Source organism: Somniosus microcephalus, chromosome 27, assembly GCF_052327205.1.
Source record: "Somniosus microcephalus isolate GS21.2 chromosome 27, FLI_Smic_1.0, whole genome shotgun sequence".
Classification (NCBI taxonomy): Eukaryota; Metazoa; Chordata; class Chondrichthyes; order Squaliformes; family Somniosidae; genus Somniosus; species Somniosus microcephalus.
Genome location: NC_141013.1, coordinates 30723024 through 30729507, shown reverse-complemented (window position 1 = coordinate 30729507; position 6484 = coordinate 30723024). Strand labels below are relative to the sequence as shown.

Sequence of the window (6484 nt, the reverse complement as noted above, 5' to 3'; positions counted from 1 at the left end):
GATGGAGACGGAGAATTCAAGGAAGGGAAGGGAAGAGTCAGAGATGGACCATGTGAAGGTGAGGGAAGGGTGGAAATTGGAGGCAAAGTGAATGAAATTGTCTAGTTCAGGGCGAGAGCAGGAAACGGCACCGATACAGTCATCAATGTACCAGAAAAAGAGGTGAGGGAGGGGACCCGAGTAGGACTGGAACAAAGAGCGTTCCACATATCCCACGATAAGGCAGGCATAGCTAGGACCCATGCGGGTACCCATAGCAAAACCTTTAATTTAGAGGAAGTGTGTGGAATCAAAGGAGAAGTTGTTCAATGTGAGAACAAGTTCAGCCAGGCGGAGGAGGGTAGTAGTGGATGGGGACTGGTCGGGCCTCTGTTCAAGGAAGAAGCGGAGCGCCCTCAGGCCATCCTGGTGCGGGATGGAGGTGTACAGGGATTGTACGTCCATGGTGAAAAGGAAGCAGTTGGGGCCAGGAAACTGGAAACCGTTAAAGTGGCGGAGGGCGTCCGAAGAGTCGCGGATGTAGGTGGGAAGAGACTGGACAAGGGGAGAAAAGATAGAGTCGAGATAGGAAGCGATAAGTTTCGTGGGGCAAGAACAGGCTGAAACGATGCGTCTACCAGGGCAGTCCTGTTTGTGGATCTTGGGAAGGAGGTAGAAGCGGGCTGTGTGGGGTTGGGTAACTATGAGGTTAGTGGCCATGGGGGGAAGATCTCCAGAGGAGATGAGGTCAATGACAGTCTTGGAAACGGTAGTTTGATGTTCGGTAGTGGGGTCATGGTCCAGGTGGAGGTAGGAGGAGGTGTCGGAGAGTTGGTCTCCTCTACATTGGGGAGACCAAACGCAGATTGGGTGACCGCTTTGCAGAACACCTCCGTTCAGTCCGTAAGGGTGACCCTGAGCTTCCGGTCGCCTGTCATTTCAATTCACCGCTCCATTCCCACTCAGACCTCACCGTCTGCGGCCTCTTGCATTGTTCCACGGAAGCTCAGCGTAAGCTCGAGGAACAGCACCTCATCCTTCCAATTACGCACTTTACAGCCTTACGGACTCAATAGCGAGTTCAACAATTTCAGATCATAACCTCGGCCCCGATCATATTTTAATATATCTTTTATCCATACTTTTGGTTTGTGCCTTTTCCTTTTTTTTTCTCTCTCCCACATGGCAGCTGTCTCTCACTCTGCCAGCGCATTTCACACTTCATCTAGAGCCATCCTTTGTCTCTTTACCTGTCCTATTACTATCTCGTCTCGCCTTGAATATCTCTTAATGTCTCTTCACCTCTCAGACCTTCCCTTTTGTTCTTTCATCGCCTCCCCTATTTCCCAGCCCCCAAACTTGCTTTTTAATCTGTGTCATTTCCTGCTTTTTTCTCAGTTCTGACGAAGGGTTTCGACCTGAAACGTTAACTCTGTTTCTCTCTCCACGGATGTTGCCTGGCCTGCTGAGTTTTTCCAGTGTTTTCTGTTGTTATTTTGGATTTCCAGCCTCCGCAGTATTTTGCTATCGTAGAAAGTTATGCTGACTGGGTTAGATGAAGAGGGGTGGGAGGAGGCTCGTGTGGAGCATAAACACCGGCACGGACCAGTTGGACTGATTGACCTGTTTCTGTGCTGTATATCAGGAAATGGTGCACCCCCTGACCTGTGATTTTTCCAACATGTGGTGCTCAATTTCACAATACGTGTCTCCAGCACGGACCAGGAGCGTCGAAGCAGAGAGTCACCCCCTTTAAAAGGTATAAATGAAGGACGGCAGTACTTTTTTCTCACCCCGCAGAGATTAGGAATGTGCGGCCTCCTTCTGTCCTGACAGGCTTCACTAAACTGAGAAAGGCAAGGCCTAAAACACAGTGGTCGGTAACCAACCAAAATCATCCTCAAATCTGTTATTTTGAAACACTCCAAAGGTCTGAAGTTTAAAGATAAAGCACTAGGTTAACACTGACAAATTGTTTACACACAGGAAAGATTGAGATCTTGCTGAAATGACATAAAAAAGCACTTCTTTACACTATCACAGCATGTGACACATTGCACTCGCTGTTGGGTAGTCATTCACTCCTCAGTTACAAATTGAGAGGCAATCTGAAAACAATTTATAATTTCAATACAAGAAGAAGCCTTTGTTTTATAAAAGCTTTTTGACAGCTCTTTACTGTGAAACCGTTTCTGAGAATGTAACAAATGGAATATTCATCGGTGGTAATGAAGTGCTCTTTTTATCGTTAGAAGTCTTTGAGTTGTACACTTTATTAGGGGTCATGAACTGAACACAGACAAATTTCACAGGAACCAGACCTGGAGGCAGTGAGCCAATATCCCAGGAACATTTTAATCGATGGTCAAGGTGAGGTGGGGGAGATTGTTAATTCAGCAGCGAGGAGATTGTCCCCTAAAAGACAACAATCTTTAAGTACATTTTAGCCCAATACAATGAATAATCCCTTGAACATAATACTGACAGGCAGGTGCAAATCGCAGAACAGTAGACAAACGTAAGCTGGAGTGTCCATAGCTCCTCAGTTCATGTCCTCACCCTGTTGCTGACTGAACACTTTGGATTGAAGAATGGATCTTACTGGCTAAAGTTCAGCTGATTAATATCCAATCCTGGTTTTCGCACAGCAAAATTAGGATAAACATTCCCACCCCGGTAACATCCATCTGTTACTGATGAAAGATATCTGCTCAGAAACGCTAACCTGTATCTGATGAAGAGCTTTCACTAGGTAACAGTAACCTGGAGCTGATGAAGGGACTCCATCCATTAACAGTAACCTGGAGCTGACGAGCAGTTTCCACCCAATGACATTAACCTCGTTCAGCTGCTGGCATTGTGTTGCCTACTTCCAGCCCTTTTTTTTCCCCCCGGTTTGTATTGTAGAATTAAGCCTCTGTGCTCTTTTCAGAACGTATCTCCGTGTTGCTAAAATTATGCCATTTGACCCAAGCACATTCAATAAAAAGAGAAAGGCACGGGACAAACATCACGCACTGCAGCATTTAGTAAACAAAGCCAGAGCTCGTGAACAGTTGAGCACCAACATGCACTGTTCCACCAGGGCATCAGGTAGAATGTACACATTAATTAGCTCTCAATTACATGTGAATTGGAGGGAAAGTGAGCTAAATCAGCATGAGGTATCAATTCAGCCAATACAACAAACACCCCTCTCATTCCATTTGAACGGTAACCACCCCCACCCCCCCTTGTTTACAAATTAATTTACAAGTACTTGATAGGTGACCTTATTTGCTTAGTAACTGTAGATTCATTTATCTTTAAATTAGTAGGTAATGAAGTGGAAAACCACAGTTGTTTAGGACCAACAATCCTCCTGCTAGTTAACATGATAATAAGATTGCTTTGTTGCGTGGGTACAATTAGCATTTATCTGCTGTGAGGAGAGATCAATAAAATGCCCGAGGGTGTCACGACACACGAATCCAGCTAAGAGGCAAGGCTTGTCCTGCTTGTTACCACAAAGCAGACCTGGGGTTCCAACATCTGGCTGCTCAGTCAGACCTCTGTAGGTGTGGGGGAGTGACATCACCATTCCTCCAGTGAAGTGCCTTCAGTCTAATGACAGAAATAAATTTGACACGGTTCAGAGCAAGTAATCTTTCTGTGTTATCTTAACCTCTTGAAGTCAGTCAGTCTTGACCCAGTCACCTTTTTTTTTCTCTGGCTGTTTTTGTCTTCAGAAAAAAAAAACCATTAATATTTACCCAGTTTTACAACTTGGAGTTTAAAGGGTGAAGTTAGACCAGCAGGAGAATAAAATCCCTCCAGTTCCACCTAGTTTTACAGATAATAGGCCTCTGATTTACTATTACCCTTTTAACAACAATACAGGCTTTTGCAAATCATTTACCTTATCCTGTCATTTGATAAACTTCCACATACTTAGGCAGGTAGGTCTCCTGACAGCCTTTTCCATTTTAGGTTGACAGAACAAGCCTAACATATGGATTTTTAGCCATTCTGTAATGAGCAGGGATGATAGATCTACAACTAGCACTTTTGAGCTGGCCAGCCTTGTGGCTTGATTGATGAAATTATATTCAAAACTGCTAGTTAAAACAATCTGGTGACTTCAAAGGCATTTTTGGCCATTCCTGTACTGAAGAATGCCTCGACAAAACACATCAGGGTGTGCTATTTGTACCTAACCCCCTGTTCAAGTACTTCACAAATTGACTGCGGTCGCCTGCGAGATAAGGGCGGTTCATTTTGATTAATTATACAGGAGAATTAAAGCTAGATTACAACTCTAGCAGAACTTGCCCTCTGCGACCTACAGCTGTCTGTTTGGATTGTTGCCTGTAATTCGGACCAACGGGCAACACGAGGTCACTCAATGGTCAACGTTACTTTTTTTTTCAAGCGAGAGGAAAAATGTGCCATCGTGTACGGCTGACCCCTCCCCCGCTGCAGACATTTCCAGGCAATCAAAGGTCTTTGGGGGAAAAAAATGGGACAAGTTTGAGGTAGCAGACACATGCAAACAATTATATGAAGTAATAAGACTTTTAAAAGTTCATTTCCTTACTGGCCTACCTCAGATGTGAGGATGGGGTTAAATATACTCAGCTCTTTACAAGAAGCCTTACACCTTTGCTAACTGTGTTCTATTGTTTTCTTAAGGCACGAGTGAAAAGAACTGACAGTCTCTCCAGAATGTCTCCTTAGCTTCAACTAACCCCTGACACACGCACAATACTTTAATCCACCCCACCCCAGAAATAGGAAGTTGAACTGTGGCTTACAAATTAAAATTCCCGCACTAAAGATGAGCCCGAGATTCCTTTGAGCTGAGGCGATAGCATAACATCTGCTGAAATTAAGTCCAAGGCTGAAAAACCACGCAGAATCGTGAGTGGGAATGTGTCGCAAGGTTGTAGCATAACTCGAAAGGTTCTGGTGATGTTATCAACCACATGAGTGAAGCTCAAGCAGTTTGTAAGGTCATCACAGCCCGGAGATTGTATTACAGTCCACAACTCTTTCCACACATTTTCTTCGATGTGCAGTTGTACACTGTTAATCCAAACTCCAGTAGTCTGCACAGATCAGTAATCTGAATAGGGGAGAGCACTTACTGCACTTTACTTGAAATAAGCAGTTCCTACTGGTGCTAGTGCTTGAAATTATCCAGTACAAATTGTACAGGAAAACTTATGTACAAAGGGTTATGTTTCATATGTGGAATTTACCTTATAATAAACCACTAGTCAAAACAAGTCACCATTCCCAACTGCATTCAGTCCTGACCAACTCAGATTAGTGGTGTTCCACTAGACGTAGCTAACCAATCACTGTGAAGAAGGTAATGCTTTAACTGTGAATCACTGGTTGTGTGTCATGAATAGTGAGGCTGCCGTCACATATTGTTACCAGTACTGTATTTTTATCACGGGACTAGAGAAGGAAGGATGGGTGTGGGTGTGTGTGTGTGTGGGGGGGTGGGCTGATTTCAGAAATCTGAATGACAACCAAAAAACTCCCATTCCTACTGGGAGAGGAGAGAAGCTGTGTAACACTGGCGGCACACTATGTTACAGCTTGCCATGAACAGAGGGACAACCAGTAAACTAAGAAAAGAATATATATAAACAATGCGAATGTATATTTATACACTCAGGGATATACCTGTTTATACACTGTATGAATAGAACTGCGTTTATGTGCTAAACCATAAATGTATTTTGATGCTTTGGCAACATAAGATGTAACTTATCATGCCAATAAAGCGATTTGAATTGTGAATTGTGAATTGGGTGGGTAGGGGGGGAGTTTGTAGCAATTTTAATTAAAGTACACTGGACAACAATGATAGGGAGAGTTCACATCCTTTCAGTTTGGCTTCCATCCCATCCACAGCACTAAGACCACCCTGGTCAAAGTCACTGGCTGACACTCTGTGTGACCACAACTGCAGTGCGCTCTGAATGAATGAAAGAACTTGAATTATATAGTGGCTTTCATGTCCTCAGGATGTGCCAAAGCACTTCACGATTAATGACCTTTGAAGTGTAGTCACTGTTGTTTTGTAGGTAAATGCAGCAGCCAAAGGCAGGAATGACATAAATGACCAGACAATCTTTTTCTGCTGGTTTTGGTTGAGGATATAAATACTTACCAGGACACCAAGAGAACTCTGCTATTCTTCCAATAATGCTTTGGAATCTTTTATCTCCATCTGAACAGGCAATAGGGCTTCAATTGTGTCAGCGGTGGCTCAGTGGGTAGCACACTTGCCTCTGAGTCAGAAGGTTGTGGGTTCAAGCCCCACTCCAGGGACTTGAGCACATAAAGCTAGGCTGACACTCCAGTACAGTGCTGAGGGAGTGCTGCACTGTCAGAGGTGCCGTCTTTCGGATGAGACGTTAAACCGAGGCCCCGTCTGCTCTCTCAGGTGGATATAAAAGATCCCATGGCATTATTTCGAAGAAGAGTAGGGGAGCTATCCCCAGTGTCC

General features: G+C 44.2%; 1 long non-coding RNA gene across 1 annotated transcript; it reads right to left on the bottom strand.

The window, feature by feature from the left end:
• Positions 1-1440: 1440 nt before the first annotated feature.
• Positions 1441-4234, bottom strand: LOC147100109 (uncharacterized). The gene is made up of 2 exons (XR_015073835.1): positions 3878-4234; positions 1441-3582 (listed from the first exon to the last, which is right to left on the bottom strand). It is a non-coding gene; the product is annotated as an uncharacterized LOC147100109 (long non-coding RNA).
• Positions 4235-6484: the final 2250 nt, after the last annotated feature.